The sequence below is a fragment of the Passer domesticus genome, chromosome 10 (assembly GCF_036417665.1).
Source record: "Passer domesticus isolate bPasDom1 chromosome 10, bPasDom1.hap1, whole genome shotgun sequence".
NCBI lineage: Eukaryota > Metazoa > Chordata > Aves > Passeriformes > Passeridae > Passer > Passer domesticus.
In genome coordinates, this window is record NC_087483.1 from 1,950,248 (window position 1) to 1,968,145 (window position 17,898).

Below are 17,898 nucleotides of genomic sequence, written 5' to 3' on the forward strand. Positions count from 1 at the left end.
AAAAGACAGAGCCCAACTTGCCCTTCCCCAGGGAGGTACCTGGGCTGTCCCACCTTGCCCAAATCCGCATTCATCCATTGGAGTCTTACATTTTGCGAAACCTCACCACAGAGAAGACCAGAAGAGGATTGAATGGGATGGGATGGGATCCATGGAATGGTGATCTTTTCTACTAAATCTGTCTCTGTCACTCTCTTTCATGCCCCCTTCCCATCAACCTCCATCCCCCCCTCCTTTTTCTATTTCTTTCTCCCTCTCTCTTCCTCACATTTACTGTTACATAAAATCCAGACTATCCACTTTGGCAGATGGTCTCATTTTGCACCTTAATTCAGGGGCACCTCCTTAAACATTTTAATAACCAGATCATAACAACCGACTGAAATTTGAACAGAACTCACTCACCTATAAGTAGTTTAAATAAATACTACAGGAAAAACTCTATAAACTAGTGTACTTAGGAAATGTTGCATTTGTTCAGTGAGCAAAAAGCACCATCAGTAGACCATCTATTGTTCATCCCCTCAGCTGTACATGCCACCATCCTGTATCTCCCTGTGGCATTCTCTTTCAGAGCACAGATGGGACAAAACCAGAAAGTACAATTTGAGTCAATCTTTACCTTCAAAGGAAATTCAGGACTCCCTCGCAAAGACCAATGCTTTGCGAGTTCCGGAGTCCCTGGCACAAACCAATGTTCTGAGAGTTCCGGAGTCCCTCGCAAAAAGACCAATGCTTTGCGAGTTCAGGAGTCGCTCACAGAGACCAATTCTCTGCCAATTGACAGCAGTGGCTGACAGAAACCAATGCTGTGCCAACAATTGCCGTAGCAATGACCGAGTGCAGCCGCCTAAAGGCGCCGAGGCTGCGAACGAGCAGCCAGGGCCGAGCTCTGGCGCTGAGGCCGCGGCGCCGGCACAGACGCTGAGGGCCCGGGCGCGGTTACCAGGCAACCGCGGCACCGAGCGCGGGGCCGGGCCGGGCCGCACGCATTGCCAAAGGACATTGGCACTGTCCCTGCTGACTTGACTCGTGTGTTTGCTGCAGAGCCTTTCTGTAGCCAGGAAAGTTTAAAATGTGCTGACAAAGGCACCTATGGCAGGTCTGTACACTAATCTTTGTACAGCACCAGGATTCTATCCTGGCTGGAGCCCCAGGAGGGGCTGAGGCAGCTGCAAAGGGGCTCAGCCTGGAGAAAAGGAGGCTCAGGGGGCCCTTCTGCCTCTGCACAACTCCCTGACAGGAGGGACAGCTGGGTTTCGGGCTGTGCTCCCAGGAAAAGGCACAGGAGCAGAGGGAACGGCCACAGGCTGGGCCAGGGCAGGCTCAGCGTGGATGCTCCCCATGCCCTGCCCACAGACACAGTGGCTGCCCTGACGCCAGGCTGGGGCTGGGCTGGATGGCCCCGCTCAGGGACACGCTGCCCGCAGGGGGCCTGGATTGTGCTGCCACAAGCACCAGCCCTGGCCTGCCCTGCACTTGCCTGGGGCCACACCAGCCCTGCCAGTCCTGTCCCAGCTCCTGGGGCCCTGCTGTTAGCACAGCTGGTTTTAGTGCTAGCAGCAGAATCCAGCTTTGCTGCTTCCTTTCTTCCAGGACTGATGCCGATGATGGTCACCGATGTGACGCCTCTGTAAATATGTTTGAAACAGTAGAAGAATTCTGTAAATATGTTCTGCGGTTAGAAGTTCTCTGTAATTATGTTTCAAGGATTGTTAGTCCATAGGATCCCATGTAAATATGTTCTGTAGATTGTTATTGTTGTTGTTATAAGGATTGTTGTAATGAAAGATGTTCTGTAAATACTCGTGTTTGCCGATCTTTGGCAAATAAATACTGCTTCTTTTTAAAACCTCACTTCTCTTTGTCATTCCTTTGGGTACAGGCAGCATTTGCAGAGTTGGGATTTCCACTTGTTCCGGGATCCCGGGGCTGGAGCTCCCTGGGGCTGCTGCCACGGCCACCCCGCGGCTGGGGGTCCCTGTGCACAGGGGGTCCCACTGACACCACTGCTGCCGCTGGCCACTGCTGCTGCTCCTGGGCTGGGGCACAGCCGCGTCCCCAAGAGCTGAGCTGTCACCAGCACAGAGGGGGCTCTCACTGCACTGGCCCCTGCAGCCATGCCACCAAAGCAAGGCAGGAAACTTTCAGCCACCCTTCCTGCTGCAGCCACAGCCACTCCTGGCTCCAGAGCCGCCATCAGCCCACAGGGATGCAAAATCCACCTGCCCGCTCTCAAGGCCTTGACAGCCTTGGCAACTGTGGCACCTGCATCTGGGCTGCTGCAGGGGCTGATGTTTAAGCCTTGCAGCCTCCAAAGGCTCCGGGCTCTGCTTCCCACCCTGCTCTGCACTGCCCTGGCTCCGCATTGCTCAAGAGACAAAAGCCAAGACAGGGCATCCTCACCCTGCCCAAATTCCTGAATTGACTGCAGTCCTTAGGACCTTCTCCACTTTCAAAGAACCTATTCCTTTGATCACTGATTCGGCAGATGTCTATGGCCTAGTGCAGCGGGCCGAAAATTCCATTTTCAAAGACATTTCTAACCCCAACTAGAGCATTTGCTTTCAGCATTCATTTCTCTTTTGTCCCACAGACAACACCCACGCTATATCATGCACACAAGGCCTCATACCACCCTTCCTGGGTTCATAGTAGGCAATGTTAGAGCAGATGCCCCAGCAAGGGTTGTCCAAACCTCCCCACAGAATGTTTTTGAACAGGCTAGGATCCGCCACCACTTCCACCATCAAAACATTCCTGCACCGCTCAGCATCTTTAAAATTACCCAAGATCAGGCAAGATCCATGGCAAACACCTGCCCAAATTGTCAAGAACGTGCCTTTGCTTCTGTCAGAGCTGCACTCAATCCAAGAGGACTAAAGACTCTCCAGATCGGGCAATCACACATCACACACCAAGCCCCTTTTGGGAGACTAAAATACATCCCCGTCTCAATCCACACCGACAACGCTGCGGTTTTCGCCTTTGCCCATGCTGGTGAGAAATCAAAAGATGCTATAAAACGTTCCTTTTTAGCCTTTTCCACCTTCCCTGTTCCACAGGAAATTAAAACTGATCATGGTCCTGCTTATACCTTGGACTGATTCCAACCCTTTTCTGACCAGTGGGCTACAAAACATGTCACAGCCATACCACACTCTGCCACAGGACAGTCCATAGTCCAGAGGGCCCACTCTTCCATCCAAAGGATCCTTGATCAACAGAGACAGGGAGTCCACATATTATCTCCCATTGAGAGCCTGGCCAAGGCCCTTGATGTGCTCAACTTTTTGAACAACTCCCCCAGTCATCAGGCATTTTATATTTAATTGGCAGCCCAATAAAAAGAAAAGCCACCTGTGTTGAACAAAGACCCTGAATCCAAAGAAATTATGGGCCCTTTCCCATTCATTACTTGGGAGGGAGGATATGCTTGTATCTCTACAGCAGCAGGCCCAAGACGCATCCCAGCAAAAAACATCAAACCCTTCTGCCAATGGCGAGGCAAACACCAGAGCCACCATAAGAAAAACAGAACAAAAGCCTAAGAGAGACAGCAGCAGCCTGGAAAAGAAGAAGAAGGACAGCAGAAGATCTCCTAAGCAGTGTGGACCACACAGACCAACACCGAGAGAGCTCAGACACCACTAACTGCGATATCCCGCTTAACAATTGGAAAAACTGTATTCTAGACTTGATATTTGATTCTCCTAATAAGCTGACTTCAAACCCTTGCATTACAGAAGAGAAAGTTTAGTGGGACCAGAATTTCAGTTTCACATTGCAATCTCCCTATCTCTTTACTTTCAGGCCACCCAAGCCTCCACCCAATACTAAATTAGCTAAAGTCAAAAGATGCTGTCTTTTGTTGCCACTGCAGCAGGAAGCTGGATGCTCCTCACTATGCCACATGCCTTCAGCTGGCTGGTTCCACAGCCAAGCCACAATTTCTTGCCCATGGCCACGCTTGTCAACCTCTTCTCACATAAGGACTCAGTATACCAGAGCGGCCAGCTGCTCACAGATCAAATCAACAAGATCCAGACGAAAGACAACAACGACTGGCTCACTGGACTTTTGAAAGACTGGGGCATGAAAGGCTGGCTTTCACCTTTAGCCAAGACTGTTTTGTGGGCTTTGTTTCTGGTATTCATTGTCTTGGTTATTCTATCCATTTTTGCTCAACGCATGCAAAAGTCCATGGCAGAAGCCTTCATTCCTGAAAACAAAATGGGGGCAGTTGTGGAGGCCCAGGGGCCTGCCATTGAACTGTAATACCTTAGGGCAAAGGGGACCAAGGTGAAACAGAGAAACCCCTCTGAATGCAAGGCTCTCACCCATGGCCACTTGCAGCCTCTTGCAATCTGCAGGTTTTGTTGCTATCACCCACTTCAACTGCCATTTTTTCCTTATATCTACTCTCCAGAGAATGTTCTCCTCTCTCTTCTCCCCTGCTGGTCCTGGCTTCACCCCTTCTCCCCCCCGAATGAAACCCTCAGACCCCAGCCTCATTTTCTCTCTGGCCCTGGACCCTCTTCATGGCAATGCACAGCGTTTGGGGTTCCACACAAAGACCCATCTCTGGCCTCATTCATCAGCACTTGAAGCAAGTGTGCTCCGGCCTCTGGGAGTGCAGCTCGCTCACACGGGCTCACTGTGGACACGCCGCAATCACACAGTCATTGAGTGCACCAGAGAACCTGGCCTCTAATAAAAGGCATGAATGCCACAAATCACCCAACCCAATGCCTTGCATGTCTCTACTTTTTCCTTCTTCTCTCATCTCTCATGTCACTTTCCCCATTGCCTCTCTCTGGCAGCTTGGCTTCTCTCTCTCCTGGCTGCAGCTTCAGCCACATGTGTGACACTGCAGGAACAGCCTGACCCACAGGGAAGTGGGAGAGGACTCTTTGTCAGCAACTGAAGTGACAGAACAAGGGGGAATGGGACGAAACTGCAAGAGCTGGAATCCATTCCATGATGGCAAGAAGTTCTTTCCTGTCAGGGTGCTTGTCCCTGGCACAGGGACCAGCGCAGAGAGGCTGTGCATACCCCATGCCCACCAACATCCAAGGCCAGCTTGGACAGGGGCCGCAGCAACCTGCTGTGCTGCGAGGCTGCTCAGCTTGGAACCAGATGATCTTTAGGGTCCCTTCCAGGCCAAACCATTCAAGGATTTCATCATTCCACCATGCCCACCTCCCAGTGTGGAGCGGCCCTGAAACTTCTGTGACATCACAGCTCCCACAGTGTTCCAGGTGGAACGTCCAGCACCTGGAAACCACCACAGCAGACACTCTGCCTGCTGCCAGCGCTCAGTTGGTGCTCGCTCTGCGCTCTGCCCGTCAGCACTCAGCTGTTGCTGCTGCTGCCTGGCCTTTTCCTGCTGCCTGCTCTGGAGCACCAATCCCAGCAGGATGAGCACTGCTGCGCCAGTGGAGGTACTGTGCCATTCCAGGGAGGGGGCAGCCTGCTTGAGCAGGCTGCAGCCACGTAGCAATGGATGGTGTGGGACAGGAACCCCACTCTGAGATTGTGCGGTCTCTTGCAGACTGCCAGAGACATTGTGGAGGAGATGGAAGTGGACATGGTGCTGAATGAGGAAGAAATGATGGAGGTGGACATGGAAGAGCAGGTTGAGGAGATGGAAGTAGATGTGGAGGATGACATCGAGAAGATGGAAGTGGATGAGAAGGATGAGGAGGAGCCCATGGTCCTTGGATGAAGATGGAGCCCCACAAGTAAGACAGGCAGATGCTCCCCATGCCCTGCCCACAGACACAGTGGCTGCCCTGACGCCAGGCTGGGGCTGGGCTGGATGGCCCCGCTCAGGGACACGCTGCCCGCAGGGGGCCTGGATTGTGCTGCCACAAGCACCAGCCCTGGCCTGCCCTGCACTTGCCTGGGGCCACACCAGCCCTGCCAGCCCTGTCCCAGCTCCTGGGGCCCAGCTGGGCCCAGTGCTGGCAGCTGACTCCAGCTTTGCTTCTTTCTTCCTTCCAGGACTGATGCAGATGATGGCTGTAGATATTACGGCGGTGTAGATATGTTTGAAAAGTTAGAATTTTTATTGTAAATATGTTCTTAGGTTAGTAGTTCTTTGTAAATATGTTTTGAAGATTGTTACTCCATAGGATCCCATGGAAATATGTGCAGTAGATTCTTGTTGTTGTTGTCATAAGGATTGTTGTAATGAAATGTGTTCTGGAAATCCTCGTGTTTGCCAATGTTCAGCAAATAAATAATGATTCTTTATAAAACTTCACTTCTCCTTCTCATTCCTTTGGGCACTGTCAGAACCCCGGACCTCCCCCTGACCATCCTAAATGATCCCAGCCCTAGCCAGGGGGCTTTAAATCCCTGGCAGGGGGTTCAGAGACCCTGGCATGTAGCCAAAGACCTCTGTGCCTTTGAATTTAACCCATAAAGCATGTTACCACCTTTATGTCAAGAATTAAAAGTCACAAAAATTTAGATAGTCTAGTAATAGTAATCACAAAGTGAACGGAAAACATTTAGAGCACTGTACACAGAGGTTTTGAACCTTGTACCAAAGAGTTTGGTATTATCTACATAGATAGAAAAATGTGGGCGTACCCTGTCCTTCCTCTTTCTTCTCCCTAGCATCCATATGAAAGACGATATTACCATTCACAAATTGGTTTCTAGTTGAAAGTCACTATCTAACTTAAGTAATAGGTATTAAAACATTCTTGCAAACATAGTATAGGCAGGTTTTAATATAAAAGATAACACCAACCCAAGAGGCAAAAAGAGTACCTTAAGCTGACCTGCTGAACAAACCTCAGCAGGCCAGCAAAAAATGTTTTAGACAAAACATAAAAATCAACCTTCAGAGAGTGAACCACATACTTCTCAACTCTTCCTTCGACAGCTAAGTTAGAGAAAAAGAGACTTTTAACATACCTCGAAATCCCCTCAACCAAAGAAAACCCAAGAGGCACAGGCAGCATTTGCACAGTTGGGATTTCCACTTGTTCCGGGATCCGGGGGCTGGAGCTCCCTGGGGCTGCTGCCACGGCCACCCCGCGGCTGGGGGTCCCTGTGCACAGGGGGTCCCACTGACACCACTGCTGCCGCTGGCCACTGCTGCTGCTCCTGGGCTGGGGCACAGCCGCATCCCCAAGAGCTGAGCTGTCACCAGCACAGAGGGGGCTCTCACTGCACTGGCCCCTGCAGCCATGCCACCAAAGCAAGGCAGCAAACTTTCAGCCACCCTTCCTGCTGCAGCCACAGCCACTCCTGGCTCCAGAGCCGCCATCAGCCCACAGGGATGCAAAATCCACCTGCCCGCTCTCAAGGCCTTGACAGCCTTGGCAACTGTGGCACCTGCATCTGGGCTGCTGCAGGGGCTGATGTTTAAGCCTTGCAGCCTCCAAAGGCTCCGGGCTCTGCTTCCCACCCTGCTCTGCACTGCCCTGGCTCCGCATTGCTCAAGAGACAAAAGCCAAGACAGGGCATCCTCACCCTGCCCAAATTGCTGAATTGACTGCAGTCCTTAGGACCTTCTCCACTTTCAAAGAACCTCTTCATTTGATCACTGATTCGGCAGATGTCTATGGCCTAGTGCAGCGGGCTGAAAATTCCATTTTCAAAGACATTTCTAACCCCAACTAGAGCATTTGCTTTCAGCATTCATTTCTCTTTTGTCCCACAGACAACACCCACGCTATATCATGCACACAAGGCCTCATACCACCCTTCCTGGGTTCATAGTAGGCAATGTTAGAGCAGATGCCCCAGCAAGGGTTGTCCAAACCTCCCCACAGAATGTTTTTGAACAGGCTAGGATCCGCCACCACTTCCACCATCAAAACATTCCTGCACCGCTCAGCATCTTTAAAATTACCCAAGATCAGGCAAGATCCATGGCAAACACCTGCCCAAATTGTCAGCAACATGCCTTTGCTTCTGTCAGAGCTGCACTCAATCCAAGAGGACTAAAGACTCTCCAGATCGGGCAATCTCACATCACACACCAAGCCCCTTTTGGGAGACTAAAATACATCCCCGTCTCAATCCACACCGACAACGCTGCGGTTTTCGCCTTTGCCCATGCTGGTGAGAAATCAAAAGATGCTATAAAACGTTCCTTTTTAGCCTTTTCCACCTTCCCTGTTCCACAGGAAATTAAAACTGATCATGGTCCTGCTAATACCTCCCACTGATTCCAACCATTTTCTGACCAGTGGGCTACAAAACATGTCACAGCCATACCACACTCTGCCACAGGACAGTCCATAGTCCAGAGGGCCCACTCTTCCATCCAAAGGATCCTTGATCAACAGAGACAGGGAGTCCACATATCATCTCACATTGACAGCCTGGCCAAGGCCCTTGATGTGCTCAACTTTTTGAACACCTCATTTATGGAGCCAACTCCCCCAGTCATCAGGCATCAGGCATTTCATGTGACTGCAGGCCAGTGAAAATAAAAGCCACCTGTCTTGATCAAAGACCCTGAATCCAAAGAAATTATGGGCCCTTTCCCATTCATTACTTGGGGGAGAGGATATGCTTGTGTCTCTACAGCAGCAGGCCCAAGATGGATCCCAGCAAAAAACATCAAACCCTTCTGCCAATGGCCAGGCAAACACCAGGGCCACCTTCAGAAGAACAGAATGAAAGCCTAAGAGAGACAGCAGCAGCCTGGAAAAGAAGAAGAAGAAGGACAGAAGAAGATCTCCTAAGCAGTATGGACCACACAGACCAACACCAAGAGAGCTCAGACACCACTATCCGGGATATATCGCTTAACAATTGGAAAAACTCTATTCCAGCCTTGATATTTGATTCTTCTAATAAGCTGACTTCAAACCCTTGCCTTACAGAAGAGAAAGTTTAGTGGGACCAGAATTTCAGTTTCACATTGCAATCTCCCTATCTCTTTACTTTCAGGCCACTCAAGCCTCCACCCACTACTAAATTAGCTAAAGTCAAAGGATGCTGTCTTTTGTTGCCACTGCAGCAGGAAGCTGGATGCTCCTCACTATGCCACATGCCTTCAGCTGGCTGGTTCCACAGCCAAGCCACAATTTCTTGCCCATGGCCACGCTTGTCAACCTCTTCTCACATAAGGACTCAGTATACCAGAGCGGCCAGCTGCTCACAGATCAAATCAACAAGATCCAGACGAAAGACAACAACGACTGGCTCACTGGACTTTTGAAAGACTGGGGCAGGAAAGGCTGGCTTTCACCTTTAGTTAAGACTGTTTTGTGGGCTTTGTTTCTGGTATTCATTGTCTTGGTTATTCTATCCAGTTTTGCTCAACGCATGCAGAAGTCCATGGCAGAAGCCTTCATTCCTGAAAACAAAAAGGGGGCAGTTGTGGAGACCCAGGGGCCTGCCATTGAACTGTAATACCTTAGGGCAAAGGGGACCAAGGTGAAACAGAGAAACCCCTCTGAATGCAAGGCTCTCACCCATGGCCACTTGCAGCCTCTTGCAATCCGCAGGTTTTGTTGCTATCACCCAGTTCAAATGCCATTTTTTCCTTATATCTACTCCCCAGAGAATGTTCTCCTCTCTCTTCTCCCCTCCTTCGCCCCTTCGCCCTCCAATATAAAACCCTCATTCCCCAGCCTCATTTTCTCTCTGGCCCTGGACCCACTTCATGGCAATGCACAGCGTTTGGAGTTCCACACAAAGACCCATCTCTGGCCTCATTCATCAGCATTTGAAGCAAGTGTGCTCCGGCCTCTGGGAGTGCAGCTCGCTCACACGGGCTCACTGTGGACTAGCCGCAATCACACAGTCATTGAGTGCACCAGAGAACCTGGCCTCTAATAAAAGGCATGAATGCCACAAATCACCCAACCCAATGCCTTGCATGTCTCTACTTTTTCCTTCTTCTCTCATCTCTCATGTCACTTTCCCCATTGCCTCTCTCTGGCAGCTTGGCTTCTCTCTCTCCTGGCTGCAGCTTCAGCCACATGTGTGACACTGCAGGAACAGCCTGACCCACAGGGAAGTGGGAGAGGACTCTTTGTCAGCAACTGAAGTCACAGAACAAGGGGGAATGGGATGAAACTGCAAGAGCTGGAATCCATTCCATGATGGGAAGAAGTTCTTTCCTGTCAGGGTGCTTGTCCCTGGCACAGGGACCAGCGCAGAGAGGCTGTGCATACCCCATGCCCACCAACATCCAAGGCCAGCTTGGACAGGGGCCGCAGCAACCTGCTGTGCTGGGAGGCTGCTCAGCTTGGAACCAGACGATCTTTAGGGTCCCTTCCAAGCCAAATCATTCAAGGATTTCATCATTCCACCATGCCCACCTCCCAGTGTGGAGCGGCCCTGAAACTTCTGTGACATCACAGCTCCCACAGTGTTCCAGGTGGAACGTCCAGCACCTGGAAACCACCACAGCAGACACTCTGCCTGCTGCCAGTGCTCAGTTGGCGCTCGCTCTGCGCTCTGCCCGTCAGCACTCAGCTGTTGCTGCTACTGCCTGGCCTTTTCCTGCTGCCTGCTCTGGAGCACCAATCCCAGCAGGATGAGCACTGCTGCGCCAGTGGAGGTACTGTGCCATTCCAGGGAGGGGGCAGCCTGCTTGAGCAGGCTGCAGCCATGTGGGAATGGATGGTGTGGGACAGGAACCCCACTGTGACATTGTGCTGTCTCTTGCAGACTAACAGAGACACTGTGGAGGAGATGCAAGTGGACATGGTGCAGGCTGAGGAAGAAAGGATGCAGGTGGATGTGGAAGACCAGGTTGAGGAGATGGAAGTAGATGAGGAGGATGACATCGAGGAGATGGAAGTGGATGAGAAGGATGAGGAGGAGCCCATGGTCCTTGGATGAAGATGGAGTCCCACAAGTAAGACAGGCAGATGCTCCCCATGCCCTGCCCACAGACACAGTGGCTGCCCTGACGCCAGGCTGGGGCTGGGCTGGATGGCCCCGCTCAGGGACACGCCGCCCGCAGGGGGCCTGGATTGTGCTGCCACAAGCACCAGCCCTGGCCTGCCCTGCACTTGCCTGGGGCCACACCAGCCCTGCCAGCCCTGTCCCAGCTCCTGGGGCCCAGCTGGGCCCAGTGCTGGCAGCTGACTCCAGCTTTGCTTCTTTCTTCCTTCCAGGACTGATGCAGATGATGGCTGTAGATATTACGGCGGTGTAGATATGTTTGAAAAGTTAGAATTTTTATTGTAAATATGTTCTTAGGTTAGTAGTTCTTTGTAAATATGTTTTGAAGATTGTTACTCCATAGGATCCCATGGAAATATGTGCAGTAGATTCTTGTTGTTGTTGTTATAAGGATTGTTGTAATGAAATGTGTTCTGTATATCCTCGTGTTTGCCAATGTTCAGCAAATAAATAATGATTCTTTATAAAACTTCACTTCTCCTTCTCATTCCTTTGGGCACTGTCAGAACCCCGGACCTCCCCCTGACCATCCTAAATGATCCCAGCCCCAGCCAGGGGGCTTTAAATCCCTGGCAGGGGGTTCGGAGACCCTGGCATGTAGCCAAAGACCCCTGGGCCTTTGAATTTAACCCATAAAGCATGTTACCACCTTTATGTCAAGAATTAAAAGTCACAACAATTTAGATAGTCTAGTAATAGTAATCACAAAGTGAACGGAAAACATTTAGAGCACTGTACACAGAGGTTTTGAACCTTGTACGAAAGAGTTTGGTATTATCTACATAGATAGAAAAATTTGGGTGTACCCAGTCCTTCCTCTTTCTTCTCGCTAGCATCCATATGAAAGACGATATTACCATTCACATATTGGTTTCAAGTAGAAAGTCACTATCTAACTTAAGTAATAGGTATTAAAACATTCTTGTAAACATAGTATAGTCAGGTTTTAATATAAAAGATAACACCAACCCGAGAGGCAAAAAGAGTGCCTTAAGCTGACCTGCTGAACAAACCTCAGCAGGCCAGACAAAAAATGTTTTAGACAAAACATAAAAATCAACCTTAAGAGCGTGAAGCACATACTTCTCAACTCTTCCTTCGACAGCTAAGTTAGAAAAAGAGACTTCTAACATACCTCGAAATCCCCTCAACCAAAGAAAACCCAAGAGGCACAGGCAGCGTTTGCACAGTTGGGATTTCCACTTGCTCCGGGATCCCGGGGCTGGAGCTCCCTGGGGCTGCTGCTACGGCCACCCCGCGGCTGGGGGTCCCTGTGCACAGGGGGTCCCACTGACACCACTGCTGCCGCTGGCCACTGCTGCTGCTCCTGGGCTGGGGCACAGCCGCGTCCCCAAGAGCTGAGCTGTCACCAGCACAGAGGGGGCTCTCACTGCACTGGCCCCTGCAGCCATGCCACCAAAGCAAGGCAGGAAACTTTCAGCCACCCTTCCTGCTGCAGCCACAGCCACTCCTGGCTCCAGAGCCGCCATCAGCCCACAGGGATGCAAAATCCACCTGCCCGCTCTCAAGGCCTTGACAGCCTTGGCAACTGTGGCACCTGCATCTGGGCTGCTGCAGGGGCTGATGTTTAAGGCTTGCAGCCTCCAAAGGCTCCGGGCTCTGCTTCCCACCCTGCTCTGCACTGCCCTGGCTCCGCATTGCTCAAGAGACAAAAGCCAAGACAGGGCATCCTCACCCTGCCCAAATTGCTGAATTGACTGCAGTCCTTAGGACCTTCTCCACTTTCAAAGAACCTCTTCATTTGATCACTGATTCGGCAGATGTCTATGACCTAGTGCAGCGGGCCGAAAATTCCATTTTCAAAGACATTTCTAACCCCTACTAGAGCATTTGCTTTCCCCTTTCATTTCTCTTTTGTCCCACAGACAACACCCACACTATATCATGCACACAAGGTCTTATACCACCCTTCCTGCATTTATAGTAGGCAATGCTAGAGCAGATGCCTCAGCAATGCTTCTCCAAACCTCCCTACGGAATCTTTCTGACCAGGCTAGGATCCGCCACCACTTCTACCATCAAAACATTCCTGCACCGCTCAGCATCTTTAAAATTACCCAAGATCAGGCAAGATCCATGGCAAACACCTGCCCAAATTGTCAGCAACATGCCTTTGCTTCTGTCAGAGCTGTACTCAATCCAAGAGGACTAAAGACTCTCCAGATCGGGCAATCACACATCACACACCAAGCCCCTTTTGGGAGACTAAAATACATCCCCGTCTCAATCCACACCGACAACGCTGCGCTTTCTGCCCCTGCCCATGCTGCTGAAAAATCAAAAGATGCTATAAAACGTTCCTTTTTAGCCTTTTCCACCTTCCCTGTTCCACAGGAAATTAAAACTGATCATGGTCCTGCTAATACCTCCCACTGATTCCAACCCTTTTCTGACCAGTGGGCTACAAAACATGTCACAGCCATACCACACTCTGCCACAGGACAGTCCATAGTCCAGAGGGCCCACTCTTCCATCCAAAGGATCCTTGATCAACAGAGACAGGGAGTCCACATAGTATCTCCCATTGAGAGCCTGGCCAAGGCCCTTGATGTGCTCAACTTTTTGAACAACTCCCCCAGTCATCAGGCATTTTATATTTAATTGGCAGCCCAATAAAAAGAAAAGCCACCTGTGTTGATCAAAGACCCTGAATCCAAAGAAATTATGGGCCCTTTCCCATTCATTACTTGGGAGGGAGGATATGCTTGTGTCTCTACAGCAGCAGGCCCAAGACGCATCCCAGCAAAAAACATGAAACTCTTCTGCCAATGGCCAGGCAAACACCACAGCCACCATCAGAAAAACAGAACAAAAGCCTAAGAGAGACAGCAGCAGCCTGCAAAAGAAGAAGAAGGACAGAAGAAGATCTCCTAAGCAGTGTGGACCACACACACCAACACCAAGAGAGCTCAGACACCACTAACTGCGATATCCCGCTTAACAATTGGAAAAACTGTATTCTAGCCTTGATATTTGATTCTTCTAATAAGCTGACTTCAAACTCTTGCCTTACAGAAGAGAAAGTTTAGTGGGACCAGAATTTAAGTTTCACATTGCAATCTCCCTATCTCTTTACTTTCAGGCCACCCAAGCCTCCACCCACTACTAAATTAGCTAAAGTCAAAGGATGCTGTCCTTTGTTGCCACTGCAGCAGGAAGCTGGATGCTCCTAACTATGCCGCATGCCTTCGCATGGGTGGTTCCACAGCCAAGCCACAATTTCTTGCCCATGGCCACGCATGTCAACCTCTTCTCACATAGGGACTCAGTATACCAGAGCGGCCAGCTGCTCACAGATCAAATCAATAAGATCCAGACAAAAGGCAACAACGACTGGCTCACTGGACTGTTGAAAGACTGGGGCATGAAAGGCTGGCTTTCATCTTTACGTCCAACAATATGAAGTCTAATAAGTCTAAGTGCCGTGTTCTGCATTTTGGCCACAAAAATCCCCTACAGCGTTACAGGCTGGGGACAGTGTGGCTGGATAGTGTTCAGGCAGAAAGGGACCTGGGGGTGCTGGTTGACAGCCGATTGGATATGAGCCAGCAATGTGCCTTGGTGGCCAAGAAGGCCAACGGCATCCTGGCCTGCATTAGGACTTGTGTGAGCAGCAGGAGCAGGGAGGTCGTTCTCCCCCTGTACTCGGCACTGGTGAGGCCACATCTTGAGTACTGTGTCCAGTTCTGGGCCCCTCAATTTAGGAAGGATATTGAGATACTTGAGCGTGTCCAGAGGAGAGCAACGAGGCTGGTGAGGGGCTTGGAAAACAAGCCCTACGAGGAACATTTGAGGGAGCTGGGGTTGTTTAGCCTGGAGAAGAGGAGGCTTAGAGGTGAACTTATTGCTCTCTACAACTTCCTGAAGGGAGGTTGTAGACAGGTGGGGGTCGGTCTCTTCCACCGGGCAGCAACTGACAGAACAAGGGGACACAGTCTCAAGCTACGTCAGGGAAGGTATAGGTTAGATATTAGGAAAAAAATTTTCACTGAAAGAATAATAAAGCATTGGAACTGTCTTCCCAGGGAGGTGGTGGAATCACCATCACTGGATGTGTTTAAAAAAAGACTGGACATGCCACTTGGTGCTATAGTCTAGTTGAGATGTTAGGGCATAGGTTGGACTTGATGATCTTAGGGGTCTCTTCCAAACTCATGATTCTGTGATTCTGTGATTTAGTCAAGACTGTTTTGTGGGCTTTGTTTCTTGTATTCATTGTCTTGGTTATTCTATCCAGTTTTGCTCAACGCTTGCAAAAGTCCATGGCAGAAGCCTTCATTCTTGAAAACAAAAAGGGGGCACTTGTGGAGGCCCAGGGGCCTCTCATTGCAACTGTGATACCTTAGGGCAAAGGGGACCAAGGTGAAACAGAGAAACCCCTCTGAATGCAAGGCTCTCACCCATGGCCACTTGCAGCCTCTTGCAATCCGCAGGTTTTGTTGCTATCACCCACTTCAACTGCCATTTTTTCCTTAGATCTACTCTCCAGAGAATGTTCTCCTCTCTCTTCTCCCCTGCTGGTCCTGGCTTCACCCCTTCTCCCCCCCGAATGAAACCCTCAGACCCCAGCCTCATTTTCTCTCTGGCCCTGGACCCTCTTCATGGCAATGCACAGCGTTTGGAGTTCCACACAAAGACCCATCTCTGGCCTCATTCATCAGCACTTGAAGCAAGTGTGCTCCGGCCTCTGGGAGTGCAGCTCGCTCACACGGGCTCACTGTGGACACGCCGCAATCACACAGTCATTGAGTGCACCAGAGAACCTGGCCTCTAATAAAAGGCATGAATGCCACAAATCACCCAACCCAATGCCTTGCATGTCTCTACTTTTTCCTTCTCCTTCTCATCTCTCATGTCACTTTCCCCATTTCCTCTCTCTGCCAGCTTGGCTTCTCTCTCTCCTGGCTGCAGCTTCAGCCACATGTGTGACACTGCAGGAACAGCCTGACCCACCGGGAAGTGGGAGAGGACTCTTTGTCAGCAACTGAAGTGACAGAACAAGGGGGAATGGGATGAAACTGCAAGAGCTGGAATCCATTCCATGATGGCAAGAAGTTCTTTCCTGTCAGGGTGCTTGTCCCTGACACAGGGACCAGCGCAGAGAGCCTGTGCATACCCCATGCCCACCAACATCCAAGGCCAGCTTGGACAGGGGCCGCAGCAACCTGCTGTGCTGCGAGGCTGCTCAGCTTGGAACCAGATGATCCTTAGGGTCCCTTCCAGGCCAAACCATTCAAGGATTTCATCATTCCACCATGCCCATCTCCCAGTGTGGAGCGGCCCTGAAACATCTGTGACATCACAGCTCCCACAGCGTTCCAGGTGGAACGTCCAGCACCTGGAAACCACCACAGCAGACACTCTGCCTGCTGCCAGCGCTCAGTTGGCGCTCGCTCTGCGCTCTGCCCGTCAGCACTCAGCTGTTGCTGCTGCTGCCTGGGCTTTTCCTGCTGCCTGCTCTGGAGCACCAACCCCAGCAGGATGAGCACTGCTGCGCCAGTGGAGGTACTGTGCCATTCCAGGGAGGAGGCAGCCTGCTTGAGCAGGCTGCAGCCATGTGGGAATGGATGGTGTGGGACAGCAACCCCACTGTGACATTGTGCTGTCTCTTGCAGACTAACAGAGACACTGTGGTGGCGATGGAAGTGGACATGGTGCTGAATGAGGAAGAGATGATGGAGGTGGACGTGGAAGACCAGGTTGAGGAGATGGAAGTTGATGAGGAGGATGACATCGAGGCGATGGAAGTGGATGAGAAGGATGAGGAGGAGCCCATGGTCCTCGGATGAAGATGGAGCCCCACAAGTAAGACAGGCAGATGCTCCCCATGCCCTGCCCACAGACACAGTGGCTGCCCTGGCGCCAGGCTGGGGCTGGGCTGGATGGCCCCGCTCAGGGACACGCTGCCCGCAGGGGGCCTGGATTGTGCTGCCACAAGCACCAGCCCTGGCCTGCCCTGCACTTGCCTGGGGCCACACCAGCCCTGCCAGCCCTGTCCCAGCTCTTGGGGCCCAGCTGGGCCCAGTGCTGGCAGCTGACTCCAGCTTTGCTTCTTTCTTCCTTCCAGGACTGATGCAGATGATGGCTGTAGATATTACGGCGGTGTATATATGTTTGAAAAGTTAGGATATTTTTGTAAATATGTTCTTAGGTTAGTAGTTCTTTGTAAATATGTTTTGAAGATTGTTACTCCATAGGATCCCATGGAAATATGTGCAGTAGATTGTTGTTGTTGTTGTTATGAGGATTGTTGTAATGAAATGTGTTCTGTAAATCCTCGTGTTTGCCGATGTTCAGCAGATAAATAATGTTTCTTTATAAAACTTCACTTCTCTTTCTCATTCCTTTGGGCACTGTCGGAACCCCGGACCTCCCCCTGACCATCCTAAATGATTCCAGCCCCAGCCAGGGGGCTTTAAATCCCTGGCAGGGGGTTCAGAGACCCTGGCATGTAGCCAAAGACCCCTGGGCCTTTGAATTTAACCCATAAAGCATGTTACCACCTTTATGTCAAGAATTAAAAGTCACAACAATTTAGATAGTCTAGTAATAGTAATCACAAAGTGAACGGAAAACATTTAGAGCACTGTACACAGAGGTTTTGAACCTTGTACGAAAGAGTTTGGTATTATCTACATAGATAGAAAAATTTGGGTGTACCCAGTCCTTCCTCTTTCTTCTTGCTAGCATCCATATGAAAGACGATATTACCATTCACATATTGGTTTCAAGTAGAAAGTCACTATCTAACTTAAGTAATAGGTATTGAAACATTCTTGTAAACATAGTATAGTCAGGTTTTAATATAAAAGATAACACCAACCCAAGAGGCAAAAAGAGTACCTTAAGCTGACCTGCTGAACAAACCTCAGCAGGCCAGCAAAAAAATGTTTTAGACAAAATATAAAAATCAATCTTAAGAGAGTGAAGCACATACTTCTCAACTCTTCCTTCGACAGCTAAGTTAGAGAAAAAGAGACTTCT